At 44.4% G+C, this 23,663-nt stretch overlaps 1 protein-coding gene across 1 annotated transcript in view; it reads left to right on the top strand.

Moving 5' to 3' along the window:
- The window catches only part of LOC122812125 (adhesion G protein-coupled receptor E1-like), a gene marked incomplete in the record, with an annotated part of 2,110,064 nt that overhangs the window by 916,101 nt on the left and 1,170,300 nt on the right, over positions 1-23,663 (top strand).

Raw genomic sequence — 23,663 nt, 5'->3', positions numbered from 1 at the left:
GAGCAAAGTGGTATGCACATCATAGAAAGAGGAGTGTCAACAGATAGGCATGGGAAAGTCAAGAAATGGAAGGTGTACACTGTGGCTAACACCAAAGTTTCTTGCTGGGCATGCATGCGTGCGTGTGTGCGCTGGGAGGTGCAAGGAAGACAGAGTGTGCGCGTGTAAGCGTGAGTGCGTGCGTTTAAGGCAGAGTAAGCATGTAGGAGCCCTTTTAAAGATCTGTGAACCTGTTTGCGCTGGTGTGCGCGCATTTTAACCCAAATAAGCAGATTCTCATCCGTGTAAGCATGTGTGCGTGCGTGTTAGCCACTGTGAGCGGGTTTTCGCTGGTATGCGCGTTGCTCCCCCCTGAGGAAACAGAAAGGAAAAAGGAAGCAGGAGAAATAGTAGGAAGCTAGCAGGGAATACTGGTACAGCTAGCAGGTGAAAACAAATAGAAGCAGGCAATTACACAGGCAGAATACTAGCCCAGCCCAGCACTTAAAATTCTGCAAACAGCAGTGCAGTATGTTTCTCTCAAGAGACACTGCAAGACAGGAGTAAGCTATTAGAAGTGAAAACTGAAAAAGCTTCACTCAGACCAAAAATGCTAGGGGCTGCCATAGCTGTTATAAGGAGACATAGGCGACTTGCTGAGGGTGGTGACAATGCAAATGCTGCCAGACAACCCCCAGTGAGGAGATGGAGAAGAGTGTACAGGCCCAGGGTCACCTACCAGGGGTTACATGAGCTGGAGATAGTGGAGCGCTATAGAGTGGACAGAGCCCTCCTGCAGCAAATTGTTGAGCTGTGCAGGCCACGCCTCACACACAGAACCAACAGAGGGGAACCCATCCCAGTGGAAACCAAGGTATGTGTTGGCTTAAGAATACTAGCAACAGGTACCTTCCAGAGACCAACTGGTGATATGATGGGGATCTCACAGGCATCAGCATCCAGGGTACTGCACCAGTTCCTGGATGCCATGTCAGCACATGTCGGAGATCATGTATATTTCTCCAATTCCCGTGAGGCATTGGCCAGCAATATGCGTCTCTTCCAGCAAATAGTGAAATACCCTGAGGTAGTGGGTGCAATAGACTGCACGCATATATGCATCAAGGCACCAGCTGGTGAGCGGGGTAGGGCCTACGTTAACTGCAAGGGCTTCCCCTCCATCAACTGCCACGTCGTGTGTGATGCCCAGGGCATAATAACGAATGTGTGTGCTGGCTGCCCTGGAAGCTACCATGATTCCCATATCTGGCATCTGACGCAGCTATACCAGACATTTGCCAATGGGGACATCCCACATGGTCACTTAGTGGGGGATGCTGGATATGCACTGGAGTCGTGGCTGATGACTCCCATCAGAAACGCACACACACCTGAACAAGAACGCCATAATGAGGCACACGCACAAACACGAAATGTAATAGAGCGTGGGTTTGGGCTGCTCAAGTCATGGTTCCGGTGTCTGGACACATCTGGTGGAGCCTTGCAGTACTCACCAACTACATGTACCCAAATTGTCATGGTATGTGCTATGCTACATAATATGATTCTGCGAAAACAGCTGCAGCAGGACCAGCATAGGGCCGGGACAAACAGCCCCCCACCATTGCCAAGGCCATCACAGGCAGAGCATATCTCAGAGGAGGAACAACCTGAGCCTGCCCCAGTAGGCAGAAGGAGGCATGCCCAGTATGCCCTGGCCTTGGCAAAGAGGCAACACATAGCACATACACTGGCTCAGTAGGAACCCTGGGAATGATACTCCTCTCTGACTCACTCATATAGTAAAAGGGATGCCTAACATGACACAACCTTTCAAACATGTACAGGGAGTGTAGTATGTGCATCCGACATAGGAAGCCCTGCAGCACCACCTGAGGCATGATTGCCATGTGTTAAGCAATGTAACACCATCTAGTATATGCAAACATGATGACCCTGCCTAACATCCCACCCTCACCAAGCATGATGCCACACTATGAAGACAACAAGACCAAGTACAATAATTGGCTGAAGTATTGCTGTAAGTCAAAGGGGAACAAATGTCTGACAGCCTGGGATGACATGCTGAGCAAGACATGATGGTCCACCTGCTAGGGATGGCACGCACCCAGCACACCTGGCTGTGTGGATACTGGCAAAGGCTGTTGTCACCCCCACTGTGCCTTGAATAGGTAAGGCTGGAAACACAAACCCACCACCATAGGTAGCACAAGGGATAACAACCTGGAAGTAATGCTACCCAATGCCAGAAGTCTAAACTGCAAGATGCATGCAGACCAAACCCACCTCAGCATGGAGAATGGTAATATCTGTTATGTAACAGAAACCTGGGTCAAGGCTCAGAAGTGCACCCTAATACTACCAGGTTATGCCTTATACCATGCTTTACAGCCCCAAAACATGGAACAAACTACAATAGGAGTGTGGCTATCAATAATTGTCAAGGATAACCACACCCCCAGGTTGGTACCACAGCAAGAAGCAGCATGGACTATTCACGGGCAAGTAACAGTGGCCCAAACTGCATCCCAGTTTGCAGCCTGCTACAGACCACCCTTCCAAACCCAGGAACCCCAGTCAGCCTTCCTGAAGACACTGCAGAGTATGAATGCCTCACCGAATACCAAACAAGGTACACACAAATTATGACATAGGTGGTACTCCATTATGTACGGAAGAAGTAATCAGGGACCTAGGGACACAAGTGGACAGTAACCCGTCATGTGACACTCACATTGCCAAGGTGGCCAGGAAGACCTGCTATATTGCCCACCTTAACATGAAAGGATGCACATGTAGATCAAGAGAGGTCACTGTGCCCCCATAGTCTTCTCTTATCAGGCCCATACTTGACAACAATAACCCATTTTGGATGTACCTTACCTGACACCTGCAACAGTTAGAAAGACCCCAAACGTACCTCACCAAGAGGATAAAGGGTCCAAACATTTGTCATCTGCTAGCTGGCTGAAGAAACCCCAGCCCAATTCACATGCATACTGCCCAGTCAGAGGCGATGTATGCCTGATGTACAAGGCCATGTCCAATCCAGAATGAATGGACATGCTCCACTGCAGAAACTCCAAATCTAGCAGAGACACCACAGTGAGATATCTGAACCTCAACACATAAATAAATAGGATGTGCTGGAGGGACAGATGCATACCCCAGAGGCTCCTTACAGTCTGGAACAGAATCCCAGTCCATGTTAGGCTGAGCTCCACACTCATACTCTACAAGAGAAATCCGGTCAAGTGCATGGGAGATAGTAGGTGTACACTGGGGGCCATCTCTGTGTCACATCTAGTAAAGTAAACCCTAAATGGGCATAATATGCACATTGCAAGGGGTGTCGAAAGCCACACACAGTCTGTCTAGGCTCAAACATGGCCAGGCCAGATAGCCTAGTATGAACCTATGAACCTATGATGATACAAATTGTGCTGGACACAAAGGATAATCACACAGCTGTCCTAACTGATGGTAGGAACCATGGTGATAATCCACAGATATGCTCTGCATTACTCAAATATCACAAACAATTCACTAAACCCACACACATTGTCAACATCCAACCTAACAGATTCTTTGCAAACTCCCCACCAGCACAAAACTGACAAATATCTATCCCAGCAGAGTGCTGGCCCCCTGACATTGCAGATGTTGAGGTAACAGCCAGCATCTACAAAGCAAACCACACAGCAACAATGGTACCAGATGGTGTCCTGGGTTGTGTCCAACAAGAACTGTAAGAAGAATGGAACACCAAATAGCACTACTGCTTGCTCTCAGTCTTACCACAGGATATGTACCCAAAGAGCAGTGTACAGCGACAGTAGTCCCTCACCACAAAGTGGGTGCCTGAATGGATACTGCAAATTATCACCCCTCAACCCTGACTATCTTGGTCGGCAAAGTAATGGAGAGGATGAACATGGACCCCAAGGATAACAATATTGGGTACCTACAGACATTGGATCGTGCCCAGTGTGGCCTTCATAGGGCAGATCCTGCCCCTTAAACATGTCTGACTCATGTGAAACATGCTCCAAGGCCATTGATGAGTGGAATGTGGTTCACACAGCCTATCTGGACCTTGCTAAACCCTTCCATAAAATACTCCAGTTGTTCAGTACAGATAAGCTCACCAGCCTAACTATAAACCCCTATCCAAGTAGATGGGTTGCAAACCAGCTCAAGGACAGAACTGACCTGGTCAGAAATGCTGCAGCCATGTTAGACTACAAACCAGGTACAACTGATATCCCACAAGGCACGGTCCTGGGACCTCTCTTGTATGGTATATATGTCACATAGGTACAGGCCAACATGGAAGGACTGTGTCTGAACAGGTTCGCAGATGAATACAAACTGCCCACCATATGGGACCCTCCAGCTGACACAAGCATCCTACAAAAGGCACGCAGAAACAGACAAGTGGTGGCACAGCCATGTCAACAAGCAAAATGCAGAATAGTGTATAGTCAACCCCTGTGGAAACACAGTATGTGGCCACAAATTGCCACATAGGTGTTAACCCATTAAGTACATCAGGAGCAATAAGAGACCTGGGGACACAAGGTGATGGATATCCTGCATGTGACAACCATGTGTCTGTAGTGGTTACAGACACATACCATATACCAATCTAATCATGAAGGTAAGCTCCACACTCATACTCTACAAGAGAAATCCGGTCAAGTGCATGGGAGATAGTAGGTGTACACTGGGGGCCATCTCTGTGTCACATCTAGTAAAGTAAACCCTAAATGGGTATAATATGCACATTGCAAGGGTGTCGAAAGCCACACACAGTCTGTCTAGGCTCAAACATGGCCAGGCCAGATAGCCTAGTATGAACCTATGAACCTATGATGATACAAATTGTGCTGGACACAAAGGATAATCACACAGCTGTCCTAACTGATGGTAGGAACCATGGTGATAATCCACAGATATGCTCTGCATTACTCAAATATCACAAACAATTCATTAAACCCACACACATTGTCAACATCCAACCTAACAGATTCTTTGCAAACTCCCCACCAGCACCAAACTGACAAATATCTATCCCAGCAGAGTGCTGGCCCCCTGACATTGCAGATGCTGAGGTAACAGCCAGCATCTACAAAGCAAACCACACAGCATCAATGGTACCAGATGGTGTCCTGGGTTGTGTCCAACAAGAACTGTAAGAAGAATGGAACACCAAATAGCACTACTGCTCACTCTCAGTCTTACCACAGGATATGTACCCAAAGAGCAGTGCACAGCAACAGTAGTCCCTCACCACAAAGGGGGTGCCTGAATGGATACTGCAAATTATCACCCCTCAACCCTGACTATCTTGGTCGGCAAAGTAATGGAGAGGATGAACATGGACCCCAAGGATAACAATATTGGGTACCTACAGACATTGGACCCTACCCAGTGTGGCTTTCATAGGGCAGATCCTGCCCCTTAAACATGTCTGACTCATGTGAAACATGCTCCAAGGCCATTGATGAGTGGAATGTGGTTCACACAGCCTATCTGGACCTTGCTAAACCCTTCCATAAAATACCCCAGTTGTTCAGTACAGATAAGCTCACCAGCCTAACTATAAACCCCTATCCAAGTAGATGGGTTGCAAACCAGTTCAAGGACAGAACTGACCTGGTCAGAAATGCTGCAGCCATGTTAGACTACAAACCAGGTACAACTGGTATCCCATAAGGCACGGTCCTGGGACCTCTCTTGTATGGTATATATGTCACACAGGTACAGGCCAACATGGAAGGACTGTGTCTGAACAGGTTCGCAGATGAATACAAACTGCCCACCATATGGTACCCTCCAGCTGACACAAGCATCCTACAAAAGGCACGTAGAAACAGACAAGTGGTGGCACAGCCATGTCAACAAGCAAAATGTAGAATAGTGTATAGTCAACCCCTGTGGAAACACAGTATGTGGCCACAAATTACCACATAGGTGTTAACCCATTAAGTACATCAGGCGCAATAAGAGACCTGGGGACACAAGGTGATAGATATCCTGCATGTGACAATCATGTGTCTGTAGTGGTTACAGACACATGCCATATACCAATCTAATCATGAAGGTAAGCACAGCTAGGTCAGGGGAGGTCATTGTGCCTCTCCAGTCATCAATCTTCAGCCTCACAATTGCGTACAATGGCCCTTGTGGGATGTACCTTAGCAGACACCTGCATCAACTGGAAAGACCGCAAAAATACCCCACCAGGAGGATCTGAAAGCTGTAACAGATGCCATGTGTTGCCTGATTAAACAAACTGCAGCTCCACACAGTGCCATACAGCCTGGATAGAGGTGATCTGTGCCTGATGTATAAAGCCATGACCAAGCTGGAATCAATGGACATTTGGCACCATGTAAAATCTGAATGCTGGTGACCTATGCACATGACAGGCCTGAACCCCAGCACTGACATAAACAGGGCATGCTGTACTGATTGATCCATAACCCAGAAGCTCACTCCACTCATGACTAAACTCCCAGTACAGGTTATCCAGGGAGTCCCTCACTGACTGTCATCCAGAGGAATCATGATGACTGGATGGGAGATGGTAGGTTTACCCTGGATATCACCAGTATGTCACGGGTAGACAGAGGCACAGCACACTAACCTTGAAATATGTCATGGCAAACACCAGTAAATATGTGTGTTGAAGGACAAACTCTCTCTGACTAGCATTACAAATGGCCTAGGGCACATGGCCATTGCTTGTCACTGTCCACACAAGTTGTGGAATACATAAACAATGTTGGACAATCTTGTTCTATGTTGTCCATATCTGAACAAAAAGCAACATGGTCATATCTGCACAACTGGCTCTCAACCAGTCTGGTGTGTTCACTATAAATATTTCAAGCAGTGATAGGACTGAAACCGATGATACTGTCCACCACAGTGAAAGTACTGAACCAGTAGGGTGTGTGCAATTCTATGTGTAAGAGAAATGTCCCTTTTGGCAACTAGTACAACACACCACATGCTGCATATTCCATTGTTTAAACACAGATTATGTCAGCACCCTATAAGTACAGCAGGAGAAGGCAAGCCTCCCAATAATGCAAATAGCGTGCTCTACTACTGCGTCTCTCACTAGTGTCCTAACATAGTTAGGTAGGGGTTTGAATCCTCCAAATGCTCATTGTGTGTATATGGGGGGGAGTAGGGTGTGTGCAATTCTATGTATAAGAAAAATGTCCCTTTTGGCAACTAGTACAACACACCACATGCTGCATATTCCACTGTCTAAACACAGATGATGTCAGCACCCTATAAGTACAGCAAGAGAAGGCAAACCTCCCAGTAATGCAAATAGCGTGCTCTGCTACTGCATCTCTCACTAGTGTCATAACATAGTTAGGTAGTGGTTTGAATCCTATAAATGCTCAGTGTGTACATGTGAAGGTGGTGGGGGGAGTAGGGTGTGTGCAATTCTATGCGTAAGAGAAATGTCCCTTTTGACAACTAGTACAACACACCACATGCTGCATATTCCACTGTCTAAACACAGATGATGTCAGCACCCTATAAGTACAGCAGGAGAAGGCAATCCTTTCCAGTAATGCAAATAACACATTCTGCTACTGCATCTCTTACTAGTGTCATAACATAGTTAGGTAGGGGTTTGAATCCTGCAAATGTACAGTGTGAATATGTAGGGTGTGTGTAAGAGAAATGTCCCTTTTGGCAACTAGTACAACACACCACATGCTGCATATTCCACTGTCTAAACACAGATGATGTCAGCACCCTATAAGTACAGCAGGAGAAGGCAAGCCTCCCAGTAATGCAAATAGCGTGCTCTGCTACTGCGTCCCTCACAAGTGTCATAACACAGTTAGGTAGGGGTTTGAATCCTACAAATGGCATGTGTGTTTTTGTCACACAGTTTGTCCATGTGTGTGGGGTGTTGTTCACAATATTGCACAACATAGATTAAACCAGTAATGTCAATGCACACATGATGTATGTGTGTGCCACATACACATATGTACCTGTGACCTTCAATAGTTCCCATGTCTGAAGCCTGCCTCATGTGAATACATGGAATTTGCATTAGACAACTTTATGACTGTGGTTTTCTGTGCAGGGACTGCATGTGGTATGTAAATAAACAGTGTGAGTTGTATATGGTGTCATCCTACCAGCGAGGGATACACATCTGGTCTGGAGCATATAGTCCACATGTTGTTGATGAACAGGTGCTGCATGTTTTCACCTCTTGTGGGAGTGGTAACAAGTTGTTCCATAGCAATTCAGTGACTACAAGCTAGGAACTTTTCAGCTAGGGTCTTGGAGCTAGAGTAATGCTCACACTCTATGTTTGGGTAGTTGCAGTCCACCCATATAATGGTGTATGTAGAGACCGTCATATTCCCAGTGTTGTCAGGAAGGCCAAGTGGGTTTCCTGGGTATGGGAGGGTGGTGTGTGCCAGGCTATGAACCTGAAGGCAGTCTAACCCACTGTTAGTTGCACATGGATAGGCTCTGATGCTTTGTGCTGTGCCACAAACCTGGAGGTGTGTGTATCTGTGGTGCCTTTGGATACTTCCCCCCTGTTCAGGTTTGGTGCATGTTTAGGGGACGACAAGCATGGTATGAGGTATAACCTGGCAGTGATGGGGTGCACCTGGGAGACTTGAACCAGGATTCTGTTACTGCACAGATATTGCTGTTCTCCATGCTAAGGACAGTTTCCAGTGCATGCATCTTGAGGTTTACACTGCTGGCATTGAGTAGCATTACTATTAGTGTCCTATCCCATGTGATACCTGTGGAGGTGGCTATGTAATTTGAGCCTTGCATAAAAAGGCACTATGTGTGTAGCAAGAGCCTTTGCCAATATACAATGGCCCATGGGTGACAGGTGCAAGCTGTCCCTAGCAAAGCGTCGTGGCTTGTCCAGCATGTAATCCCACGCTGACAGCCATTGGATCCCATTTGAATGACACCAAAACATAAGCCAAATGTAGACATTGATCATCCTGTCTACATATTGTGGCAGCATTCTTGGTGAGGGTATGATGCTAACCAAGGTCAGGGTCATACCAGCCTGTGTCACATGCTCAGAGAGCCCCTCTATGTCTCCTATCATGTAGTCCAGGGAGGTACATCACAGGTCATTCACACTGGCACAGACAATGACTGAGTCATATTTGTACATGCCTTGGAGTGACCTGTATGCTTGTGTTATGTGGTGGATCATAGTACCCCACGGGCATCTCACCGTGACCTTCTCCTTGTTCAGCCTGGTGAGCGGGACCTCAGTGTACCTGATGATAGAGGTACCTATTACAACTGTAGCAGGTGTGTTGTCTAGCCCTACAAGCTGTGACTGTTTGGCACACAGGCTTTGTGAGCTATATGTTGCATGTGCTCTGTTCTGGCGTAACGTTTGTTTGTGTGTCAGCTTCAGAGGTATCTGCTGCTCAGGCAGGATGCTATTCTGAGACTCCAAGAATGTTCCTGTGCTGTGTGTTTATGTGTTTGGATTGCTGTCGGGGTAGGTCCATGTGAGACTGGTATTGTATTCACTGTAGTATCCCACTCCACCTGACAGGTTATGCCAGTACTGAGTTAAGAGAGCTTAGCCCCCAGTTTGGCTATGTGGTTGCATCTCTCACATGTGTTGTAAGTTTATGGGAAGGGGAGAGGGTTGCCTGTGTACATGAGGCAGTTGTGACATTGCCACATGACTCACAGATTCACCAACTGGACCAGAGAGGTGATTGACAAGTGACCTTTGCACATGCTACCATAGTATTGTGAATTCCATAATAATTAACAACACATAGGGCCAATGGGGAACAAGGTAACAAGGTGAGTATGTGAGGGTGTAGTGCTTCTGATTTGTTAGTGCTGGCATATATAAATGCTTTTGTGAGCAAATGCCAGGTAAGTCATATGCAATGTGTTACAGGCAACTTACATGCAAACAGGGCAAACAGTGACGTTCTGTCAAGTGAGACATGGACATAAGTACAGTAAGCAATACAGATGTCACTAGGGATCCACAGAGGCACTGTAAATCTGCATTGCAGGTGGAATCAGTGTTTCAGGGTAATAACAAGCAAGCATGCATACAAACAAAGCTACAGTCAGCAGGCCTGGATCTAGTCTATGCTACAACAAACAAGGTGTACCACTTCCAGTAGGTAACAGTGCAAATATGCAGGCACTATAAGCCTGTACCCAGAAATTCACAGGTCAGATGACCAGGGTCCAACCTCACCTCCCACAAGTGTACAGACCATGTACCGTCATAATTCCAAAGACATGCATCTGGAGCATTTTTCCCTGGGCCTCCGCTGAAAATAGGCTCTGTGGAACCTAGTTGGACTTTCCCGGTCAACAAATGATAAATAAAATAAAAAAAATAAATAATGTAGAATAACCGGCCTGAAACCCAAGTGCTCATACCTGAACTAATACACATTTCGAATAACAGACACTGAGCCCTCACTCAGTGGTTCCAAACTTAGTAGGATGTATGCTACCTGTCCTGGCACCACAGTATCCTTGACATTTATGGAGACTCTCCCTCCTGTCATAGTTAGTTCTGTGTTTTGGGGCTGTCAAGCATGGTATGAGGTGTGACCTTGTAGTGCTAGGGTGCTCTTGTGAGTCCTGAACCTGTTGTGTATTACTGCACAGATATCAACATCCTCAAACATCCTCATTGCAGAGTCGAGTGTGGACAGCATGCAACTTGCAGTTTACATGTCCATCATTGAGTATCAATACTTTTATTTTCTCATCCCCTGTGCTACCTATGTAGGTGGCCTTCTGTTGACAGCCTTACCACCAGTATGCAAAAATGTGCAGACATTACACTATGGTAATTACTATGGGTGTACAAAACAATACAATGACAATCATACTGTTACTGCATCAGGCATGCTGGGACATACCCACAATGATATCATTACACTGTACTGTTGACAACATGATACTATTACTACACTTCTATGTAGCCACCCTGTGCATCAGCACCATGTTAACCTGTTCCTGCACCGATGTTACAGATTGCAGGATGTGGCACAGTTTCATCATATGCACAGGGTGTGTACTTGGTATGCCTGAGTCTGCCACTGATACAACCAATTGAGATGTATGTGTGTGTGTGTTGGTGAGGGACAGCAGTACAAGATGATGGGGCAATGTTGATGTAGTGTGTGCATGTATGCGGTAGCCCTAGGTGTTATCAATTCACATGTGAGTATGCATGCACACAGCTCCACCTCATGGCTGCCATATACAGGTGTTTGTGGATAGCCACAGACTGTACCTGCCAGGTCATACAGATCACTGTCTCTGGCCATGGACACAGTACTTGTGCCTGGCAGGGGTGCTACGGACCATATCAGGTACTAAGCCAGACTGGGTACTGTCATCAGAAGCAGGTGGTTGGTGACTGGAGACAGGTCCCTGTTGGGACTGTCCAGAGCCACATGCACGTGGTCTCCTGGGGTGGTCTGATGACAGCACAGACCCAGCATTGCTGGGGCTGCCGCTTGCACTATGGGAGCGGCCGTGGCCCTGTTGTCCACGACGACTGCCAGCTGATGCTGTTAATGGCATACGCCCACGTCGATGCCTCAACCATCCACCATTGCCCTGGCTCATGGACATGCAGTTGTGGAACAGATCTAATGTGTCCCCCCAATGTCTGTCAATGACCTCAGTGAAATTACAGATGGCAGCCACAACGTCACGCATACTGTCATTCATAGCTGTGCGACATGCTCTCAACTCCTTCAGACCCTGTCTGGTGTACCGTTCCATACGTGACTGTGCCTGCATTACAGCCCGAAACATAGCTGAGGTTGAAAGACCTCTGTGGGCACGTCTGACAGGGGCAGTACGCCCATGGATGCTCCCACGAGAACCCCTGGACATCTGCCTGTGTGGTACCATGTCAGGACCCTGGCCATGGCTGCTGTGTGGGGATGCATGTGCCACTGATACCACATTACCCTGGTCAATGCCCACTGTATCCTGGTCCATCACCTAGGGACATTGGTGACAAAGGATGTATTGGCAGGATGACTATGTGCATTGATGGGGTCGACAGCTGTGTACCGTCAATTGGCTGACCAACGACGGACCCTGGCACACCTCCCTGTGCCATTACACAGGTATCATCATTATCACTATCCACGGCAGCTGATTCATGTTCCCTGCTGCACAACACCAGAGCAGCACCAGAACCTGTGGGAGTAAGACAGGAAACACAGTTTACAATGTGTACACAATGTTATCACTGATGCACACATGCACACATGCACACAGGTGCACATGCACACATGCACACAGATGCACACATGCACACATGCACACATGCACACAGGTGCACATGTACACATGCACACATGCACACAGATGCACATGCACACATGCACACATGCACACATGCACATGTGCACACATGCACACAGATGCACATGCACACATGCACACATGCACACAGGTGCACATGCACACATGCACACAGGTGCACATGCACATGCACACATGCACACTCCTCAGTATATGAGATATCAACCCACAGACACAAACACACCTGCATTCAAACACAGAGCACTACTGTTTGAGCCTATTATTACTATTAGTATCAAGAGTATTAAAGGTATTGTTATTATACACTCACCAGCATGGATAGGCTGCCTTGCTGTTACACCAGAGGGACCTGCAGAAATGAGAAAATTAATGTCAGTGGGCACAACTGCGCCATTGATACTGTGAGTATGATACAGTTCAGTAGTACAACAGTTGGCTTTCACAGGTCTACTGCTGATATTGAGAATATCACTCTTGCACAATAATTACCATGATAACAGCTACAAACTGAGGACACATGTCACACATGCATTAGCTACCAGTGTACAGAACAGTCAACTATACATATGGCATATTACCTGCACGCTCCGAGTCATGCTGCTGGGTGGCTCCAGCCTCCATCATTATGCATGTATGCTGCTGGTGTTGTTGCTGTTGGGCTGGAGCCACAACACTTAGGAGTAGTCCCTCCAGTCTGGTGAGGGGGGGATGTATAGCCACCCCACCACCTGTGGCAAGCTGTTGCCTGTGGATATCTGACGCACGCTGACGGACATTTCTAATTAAATCACTGCAGTGATGTCGTACCTGCTCATATGTCCGAATATGCGTGCCTATGTCATTTACCCGACGGACCAGGTCTTGCCACAGTGCAGCCCTCTCCTGCTGGTTCTGGCTGGTGTGGGAAAAGGGTATGGCGAAATCCCGCTCCAGGCTCTGGTGTATCTCCTCATCCTCCGCAGCGGAGTAGGTAGGATTACGCTGGTGAACCATAGCCCTGAAAAGGAAAAGAAAAATATGTCAGCAATATATGTCAGCAAAATATGGCCCACATAATACACATAATACTCGACTGTAGTGATATAACTTAACTCCCGTATATAGCATCTGTCTGTCTATTGGGGGATACACATATAAATGACCAGATATCAGTGCTCAGCCGGCAACTTTGCAGCAGTACCTGGCACACTCCATACGTCAAACTAGTATACTCCAGCAGTCAGCACACTGATTCAGGTCCAATGCACAACTTCACACTGGGGGTTCGTATCAAGGTACTGTATGGGGAACATTGTCAACCCATGCACTGCATGCACTGCACTTTACATATTTCACTGGTAATGCACACTACTCCTACTTGGCATAACCCTACCTACACCGCAGTCACATACAGGGTAACACAGCACAACATAAGGCAATGTAGTATGTTTGGACCACAATACCTCACACATCTGTGTCTGGCCTCACACCAAGGACACACACTACCATGATAGACAGACAGTCATGGTGAGCAATCACACCATTACATAACATGCACCCAGTCACTGGCACACTCATTCCACCTCACATATTTGGTTTGCAATGGGTTCGTGGGTGTGCATTGTGTCTTAGGTAGGTAGTATGCTATTGGCCCTGGGATTACAGCAGCATACTGTTATGCTACCCTGCCCCTTGTGACACATGTGATGTGATCATACCTGTTCCTGTCAAACAGTTACACAGGGTGACTCATATGGCATATTACCTATCTGCATAACATTCAGCAGGGGTATGTCTGACATCTACTCATGGGGAGCCTTGCTTCTTAATGCTGTGTGGTTTACTCCAGGGTATGTCTTATCTGTGGGTAGGAACCTGTACCTCCACCATGGGCTCTTTACTGCGGTGACAAGGACGACAGACATAGGTCATTTAGGTTGTGGATGTTGTGAGGTGTTACCATGGTTGTTGGACAACTGTCATGGGTGTGACTTAACTATGTATATCCAGCAGTGGTAACCTCTATGTAGGTAGTATGGGTGCACTCTATGGTCCTGTCAGTCACTCTGCATAGGTAATGTGTTTGAGTGCATTGTCACAGTTTCTTACATATGACTGTGTCCTTCTCCATATCTGTAGCTGTCATGAGAGGTACATACCATGTAGGACATTGTGGGGTGTGGAGGGGTACAGTGACCTACATGTCCATAGCTGACACACCATGTCTGCTGACACATACCATGTACAGGTATTACAGGACTAGTGTGCCACCGTGAATATCAATGGAGAGCCTATTGTACACTTGTTGTCCCTGTTCCCCCCTGACACATGCAGTGGTGGGCAGGCAAGCACATATGTGGTGGTTACTGGTGTAAGTGTTTTGGAATGGGGTATGGTACTCCAGTATCCACACTGGTGTTCACTCCATGCCTTTGTCACCAGGCACCTGTTGCAATACATCTGCACACATGTGCCTCACTCTCTCTCTCTCTATATATATATATATATATATATATATATATATATATCTACATATATATATATAGATATAGATGTGGATATAGATATGGAGAGAGAGAGAGAGAGAGAGACAGAGGGGGAGAGAGTGAGAGAGGGGGTGGGACAGAGAGAGAGAGATAGTCATATACAGACATATCTGTAGACAGTCAGATCTGTCTGTATATGTATATGTATCTACATATATCTATATATGTATGTGTGTATTACATATATATGTATGTACATATTCTATCTATCTATATATGTCTATGTATTTCTACATCCCTCTCTATCTATGTATACATATATGCATATTATATATATATATATATATATATATATATATATATATATATATATATATATATATATATATATATATACATACATATATTGATATACATAGATATACATATGATAGATATATTTATAAACCTTTTTATTTACACATATGTATACGCACACTAACATACTGGTAAACATCCATTACTGTACAACCTACATTGTACATTGCACTACAACCTACATTGATATGTGCACATAGCTACCTTCACATACATATGTATGTACAGCCTTCAGTAACAGTTGCAGTATGTCCCCTGCCCTGTGCACATCTTCATATACATAGATACAGACCAATACAACATATGGAGGGTTCACAGTATGTAGACTATTATATTATTACTTTACATTACCTGTGTTTGTCACAGCTGATTGCGTTGGCTTTCTGATACTTGGCCTGCTGCTGCTTCTCTTGCCAGCTTCAGTCTGGCTTGGCAGTATCAGGTAGTGATGACAACTTATTGTCTTGTTGTTTTAAAGTTTTTTTTTCTCTCTCTCTCTCTTTCTCTCTCTCTACCTCCAGAGGGTGCAATGAAAGTATTGCATGTGTGGACTGGGAGTACAGGATGCTTTTGTAGGTATCTGCACATGTCCATGTGATGGCCTCTGCACCAATTGTTAGCCAGCATTTACTAATTGCATGCAGCCTGTTGTGTAGTGATTGCAGTTCTCACTGTGATTTCAGGACAGTGCTATAAAAAGGTATGTTAGGTAGGCGTAGCCCTTTCAGATTTTCAGGTTGGGGACCATGCTGGTATGCTGTGGACACTGTTCTGTGAGTGTAAAGGTTGGTATGTCTCTCATATTTCAGGCTGTGTTGTAGACACTGCAATGCATGTTGTAGTGTAACCTGCGTATTCCTTTCTCCAGTTTCCTCTTCTCAGTGTGTATGTAAACTGACACCTAAGACTACTAATACTGTGTATATGGGTGTGTGTGCTTTCCTGTGGGACTTGTGGTGTAACTGGTATATAGCAGTGGCTCTTGCAATTTGTTGCTATGGCTTCAATATTTGGCCTTTACATTCACTCCTTGTATGTCTGCTAGGTGTCTTTACTGTAATGTGTTGCTATGGCTTTCCTATTTTCCATTTACATTCACACCTTGTAATGCTTGCTATATCTGTTTGAGCAGCAATTCCCTATGTGTTTGCTGTGGTAGGGTGGTACTGCATGCAGTGTGGTCTGGCCATGGTGTGGGCCTTGACACCTATTAGGGTATTTGATTATGCTGCTGAGCAGGCCTCAGATACTCTCAGGTGCATCTTTTATCAGCCTCATGGAATGGTACATATCAGTGGGATACACCCATGAAATTTTCTGATATTCTGCAGTTGTGACTGTGGGTTATTTTGAGCATATGTATTACTACACCATTTGTAACATGCAAGTAGTGCATACTTTTAGTAATTCATAGTTACCATTGCATGTGTTGTAACACCTTTCTGCCTACTGTTAGTACATTTCACAGGGAGTCAGTGGGGCACAGTTTACATTTGTTTTCAAATCAGGGACATCCCTGTAACTCAGTCACAGTTGCTATGTCTGGGCTCTTAACTATTCAAATATGGCAATGTTTATCCTGCTCTGAGTATGTGTGTGGCTTTCAAGGTGCTACTGTGACATTATTACCTGCTAGCTACCAACTAGCATGGCTGTTTCTCTTCACACACTAATATTATACAAATCCACTAAATTTGACAGTAAATATACATGACATGCTTTGTGTACTAGACTTCCTATATTCCCTTTACATTCATTCCTACTATTTCATGATACATTTCGTTTAGCACAATGTTCTTGTATAGCAGTCATGGCTTAGTGGTAAGTCATGCAGACTACTATTTCCAAGGTCCTGGGCACGGGACTGACAGTAGAATTTTATTTTGCTTCTGCGCAGACTACAGGCCTTGTCATTCAGAGTGACTAAGGCACTTTTAAGCAGTTGTAAGTGGGTTAGCGTTGGTTTGCATGGAGCTCACGCATGCGCACTGGCGTTTAGCTTCGTGCACACACGCTTAGCTAAGCGCAGACAAGTGCATACCCACTTACAACTGCTTAAAAGTGCTTACTCTTGCGCACACCCGCGCTAATTTCTTTGAAAGAAATGAAAATGGGGAGACAGGAAAGTGGTGAAAAGGGGTCACAAAGAGGGTAGGACAGTAGGGAAACATGCTCAGGATTTGCAGGAAGGGTGTAGGAAAGGCCCATAGCTGCCCATTTCTTTATCAGCAACAGCTGTGCATACATGTGTAATTTGGTGTGAAATTTGCCACCTTCCACCCCTGAGAGAGGGGTGAGGACAACAATATTTGTTGTACAGCCAATTGTAATTGCCAGTTCACATGTCCAGCAGACATGTCTGCGAAATGGGCAGCTATGTATGGGGCATAATTTTTTGCGGGAACAGAGTGGACTTTTTTTTTCCAGGTGAGAGTGGAATGTCAGGTACGGGAAGTAGGTATAGTTGGGGAGGTAGGTTGGGGAGGTTAACAGACAAGACAAACAAGATGCATACAGGGGTGGTGTATGACACATGTGGGGGGGAAACACAACTAACGGGGATGGATGTTTGGATATCTCAAGCCCAGGAGCCCACAGATGGCAACAGTGGAATTGAGATCCCCACCCATGGGCAGTTGCCACTGTGCCTTCACTGCCCAGGATGGGGCTGTGCTGGGGGCTGTGTAGGATGGGCAGCAGGCATGCCCATGAGTTGTGCCACCCGTGCCTCAAGCTGGTGTAGGGGCTCAAGCACAGAATGCCTGATCTCCCTATGCACCACAGTCCGGACACTATGGAGGGTGAGTGGACGGTCTCCTCCGGCCACGCTTGCAGAGGGGGGACGAGCCCCATCCCCTGCAGTGCTTCCACCTGAAGGTGGCACAGGGCCACTGGAGGAGGGTCCGGCCTGGGCACTAGTGCCAGGTGCACTCGCCAGCTGAGGTGGGAGAGGTGGGTCCGCTGGAACCCGCCTTCCCTGTCGTCCTATGTTTTGCAATATTTTAGGATGGTGTGGGTTAGTAACAAATACCATTCACAATTAGTTGTAACAGCATGCATTAGTATTCCCATTAACCAAACACCTATAAATTCAAGACATTGAACAGCAAGCATAACACATGCATAATTTGAACAACATTACACAATCCAACAGCATGCAGGGTTGATTGATGGCAACAGGCCATCAGGTTTGTATGTATGAACAGGGCACATGCATCAACGTACATGCAAATATGTATGAACCAACAGTTCAAATGTCCATGGGAATTAATTGTGAATACACATACCCATTTCATGTGAGATGGATTATTTGTGGTTATAGGGTAGGGTGAAGAAATATTTAATTAACAACTTCAAATGCCTATACATATGCTGTACATTTCTACTAGCTGCAGATATATACACCCTACAGGTTCTGACTACAATTTACTATGTGTAAACTTAGGCATGTTGGTGATGGGAATGTTACTGCTACATTAATATACATTGCATTTTTATTCATACACGTTCATATCTGCCTCTGTTCAGCTACAGCATCCTGCTACATTTCATTTATATGGCTCTAGACAACTGTGGATGTTTGGTATTTCATACAACCATACTATCTGCATATTGCAAAGGTACAGCAACATATCCAAATTGTGGGACACACATTCCAGCTTCAGTACTTTATTGCACACATTTCATTCTTTGGTTGTGCCTGTCACATTCATTTCATTCTGTACTGACTGCAGTATACTTTATTCAGGAGTTATTACAACTTTCTTGGTGGATTCATACCTCTTTCTCACACTCTCACTTGTTTTATTTTTACAATTCAGGATGGTACTTAATTCTAGGCTTTATTGACATGTTTTACTTGGTTACAACAATCCTTTCCAACTGTCTCACTTGTGTCATGTTTCAGATTTTAAACGGAGATATATTTCACACATGTGTTGTACTCAGCTTATGTAGCTGTAATTTACAGCCTGCTGCAGGTTATGTACTATTACATTACAGGTGGAACATCTTTATTTCAGACTTTTTTCATTTTTATTTTTGGATTACAGGCTGCATCACACTTATGTAATCACACAGTACTAGCAGAATCTCTCTTACACTGTTACTTGCAGTTTCTATTAATAAGTGACTACACTGCACTCTTTTGTGAGCTGTCATACTTATATTTTTTATCAGTTACAGGGAGAGAATTACTAACCTGCCTGGTGGTGCAACTGCACAAGCCTATCGGCATAGGCTCGATGATTCACAGAACGGACACCTGCAGCTGTAATATAAATGAAGTAATATTGGAATACACATCTTCATAATATCAGCTAGGTTAATTTCTTACATAAATAATTACATGTAACTTACTCAGTAGGGGGGCGTTAGGCATTTGCCGGGCCTCCTGGATCCAACGGTTCAGTTGGTCCTGCTTCTGTCTCTTCAGGTCCGCATGGTGGTGACGGACCTGTTTACTAGTCCTTGGTATTCCTGTGGCACTGGTGAGATCATGTGCCAACTGGTCCCATGCCTCAGCCTTGTATGCTCCACACAGGACCTGGCCCTGCATGAGGTGGGCCTCATGATCGTGGACAAGGAGCCAAACCATATATTTGGACCCCTCAATGCCCCACCTCTGTGCTCGGAAGTAACTACTCTCTCCTACACCTGCCATTCTGACTGCAAATAGGTTCCACAATCAGTTATGCTGTGTATTCCCACCTATGGGGCTTATATATGCCATTTTTCCCGCACTTATCTGTGATTGGCCATTTTGGAAATGTATCAGCTTCACAAAACCTGTTTTGTCATGCTTCTCTTTCCATTCATTCCTATATATATGCTAATACTGCATTTCTAAGAGCAACTGTCATGGCTTAGTGGTTCAGAACTTTGACTATGGTGCATGGTACCTAGAGTTCGAGCCTGGCCATTGCTTTTTTATTTTATGACTGTGTACACAGGCTAGGAGGTGTGTCTGCGTAAAGGCAGTTTTGATACAGCTTGCTCAACGTTGCCCGCCGGTAAGCTTGTTGGCGCGGTGCGCAGCTCCAAGCAAACGGGTTACACTGGTTTACGTGTCATATGGCTGTCAGCATGCTTATTACACTCAGCTCAGCTACGGGCACACAGTTTCAGCATGTTAAAATGCTGCTGAACCCCGGGCACTCAATTTACACCTGTTAAACCACTGCTCAGCTACGGGCAGATATACTCAGCTTGTTAGAGCGTAGCTCAGCTATAGGCACTTCTGACATTTTTTTTTTTATTATCTCACATTTCTTCAAACTACATGCCCCATTTCATTACATTTTACATAAAATATAATTATATATATGTACATATATGTCAGGGAATTATTTCATGCTTATTTCAGTAGGAAAAAAAATTGATGTTGTTGGGGCTCGAACCGTGACTGCCTTCTCTTCAGCCGACGTCTCTACCGCTACGCTATTGCTTCTTGGCTTACTTTGCATATTTAGATCTTATATGCTTTTCCACTGTCTGCTAACTGTGGCTAAGCGACGGGTACACCCGCGCAAACGAGCGCAATCACGAGCAAACATCTTTAAAACTTATAAAAAAAAATATAACGTTCATTTTTACATTTTATGTTTATAGTCTGTGGGGGCATGTGTTGTGTTGTGTTTGTTGACATTTACGCGGACTCTCTTGTGGGGGTTTACTTTCGGGACTGTTACTCTTCTGAGGGCGTGTCCATTTGCAGGACTCGCCCTGCGGACACGCCCCCTATTTTCTTACACGGACCGTGTTAGCCTTGGGTGTGAGTCAGCATGCCCTCATGAATATGCATGGCATGCTGATGTCACACCATTTAACTGCAGCCTCCGTGTAAGACTTGTAACTCTTACACAGAGGCTTCGTGAACCCTGCCCTTAGCGTTTTCACAGCAAAACAGCTGCTTCATCAGACTTACAATAAAACCAGTCAAGAAAAAACATTTATATATAGATCACATGACATATCTAATTAGAAAATTCAGTGAGGTAATTTTCTCCCTTTCAAGATAGGTTTAAAGGAAACCCGCCCATTCCAGCCTGGGTGTTTGTCAGCATTTAAACTGCCAATCCACGTTAGTTCTGCACATTCTGTCAAATTCACTAAATCATCAAACCTCAAACTTTCACATAGCACTTCCAGAACAGCAAACTTAAATTTATGTTCACTTCCATTTTCAGTGACATGCTTGACCAGTGCATTAGTTTGTTTGCCTTTCTTGATATCTCCTGCATGTTCCAAAATTCTCTCTCTTAAACTACGGTTAGTTTTGCCAATATAGTAGCAGTCACAGGTCATGCGGGTAGCACAATAAACCACATTCTCAGTGTTGCAGCTTGCAAAACATTTCAGTTCCAACCTCCTATTCATAGATTTCAGGTAGAGAACAGTTGTGTTACTAATAAAAACACAGGCAAAACAATGCCGGCAAGAGAAAGTAGCTAATCTCTCAGTTATGTGAGGTTTAATATATTGATATGTATAACACAGTTAACGTTTCAAGGAGAGATTGTTTTTAAAAGAAAATTTAGATACAGGACCAACTATATCAGCTACAGCATTATCTATCAATAGTATGGACCAATATTTTTTAAAAACATTACACAACTCACCAACATTAGTGGAGTACACTAGAGGCATCCTAACTGTTTGTATATTATTATTATTATTATTATTATTATTATTATTATTATTATTATTATTATTATTATTATTAGCTGGTTGTTCAGAACTAACATTTCGAGTAGAGAAATAAGGTCGTGCAAATAAATCTTTAAGGGCATAGACTGCATCCATAGTTTTATATACTTCAGACTGTGTGTAGCCTCTATCAATAAAGTTACAAGCTGTCTGACATAGTGCAGCATGGGCTTCGTCTTCCTTGTCATGCAGTCTCATAGTTCGTAAAAATTGACCTTTAAGCACATTTTTGGGCATGTGTCATGGGTGCATGCTAGATTTATATAATAAATTATTACATCTCCATTTTTTTTTATAAATAGCTATACTAAAATTGTTAAGTTCATCCATACTAACACATACATCCAAAAAATTAATACTGGATACAAAGTATTGGTAAGAAAACCTAAGAAATGTTGCAGGTGAGAGCAAATATTCAATTAATTGACTCAGCGATTCAGCTGTCCCCCTCCAAACAGCAAAAAGATCATCCACAAATCATTTGTAATAACATAAATTACTAGCAAAGGGATTATTGTTGTGCACAAATCCATGTTCCCAAAAAGCTAATACCATATTGGCATAAGAATTAGCACAGACAGTCCCCATTGCCACTCCAAGTTTCTGCAAAAAGAACTTGTCATATAAGATGAAAATATTATTTTCAGGTATGAGTTCCAACAAAGCACAAATAAAATATACTTTACTGTTAGAAAAATGACCTACCAGAGTTAAAAAACCTCTTATATATTCTATACCTAGGTTATTCGGTATAACTGTGAAAAGTGAAGCTATGTCTACAGTCACTAAAAGTAGTCCAGTTCTATCTACAAATGTACTGGACCATGAGTATAAATTACTCAAAAATGTTTAGTGTCCTTTAGCACACTGGATACAGTATCCAATAAAGGATCTAATTGTTTTTCCACAAAAATCGAGAAGGGTTCAGTAACCCAGCACCTACTCGACACAATAGGTCGCATAGGTGGATTATCAATATTTTTGTGCACTTTAGGTAACCCATAAAGGAATGGTACCAAAGGATGTTCCACACAAAAAACTCATATAAGTCTTGACCAGTCACTTCAGTCATAAGCAGATCATATGATAAAAATTCAACTCTTTTTATGATGCCATCAGCTTAAAACTTATGAATCAGTTTATAAGTCTCAGTATTGATAACAGCTCATTCACCTTGCCTAGATAGTCATCCGCCTCCTTTATCTGCGGGTCGTATTTCAATAGCAATATTACTTTGAAGTTCCTTAAGTGCAGAGTATTCCGCTGCTGTTAAATTATAAAATGATGCCTTAGAGTCAATCATGGAATTCTCCCTGAATTCATGTTCACATAACCTGGTGAATGTTACAACCAATGGATGTATATCAGGTGTGAAAGTACTGGGTTTCTTGAGGATGTTTGTACCATTACTTACATTATCTTTAAATAGATACTTTAAATTAACATTACGTGCAAAAAATTTTAGATCAATAATAGCATCAGATAAAACAGAATTGTGGGCAGGTATAAAAGAGCCCTTTGTCTAAGAGCCTCATATCATCTATAGAGACAGTATATGAGATATTAAAAATTAAGTTACCACATTCCTGTTTTGCATTCTTATGTTGTTGCATGATATCGACCTCACTCGCCCTCTCCTTTGTGGTCTGCTCCTCGATCTCCCTTTCTGAAAATCCTGCTGGATTGGAAGTGGTTCATTGAGGGAGAACACAGGGATTTTAGTCACTCTATGTAGGGCTTGTTTGTTTGTATAGT

Source organism: Protopterus annectens, chromosome 9.part0 (genome assembly GCF_019279795.1).
Source record: "Protopterus annectens isolate FY-2018-M chromosome 9.part0, PAN1.0, whole genome shotgun sequence".
In the NCBI taxonomy this organism is placed as follows: domain Eukaryota; kingdom Metazoa; phylum Chordata; order Ceratodontiformes; family Protopteridae; genus Protopterus; species Protopterus annectens.
The sequence above is the reverse complement of the archived record's forward strand: the minus strand, read 5'-3'. Positions and strand labels throughout refer to the sequence as shown.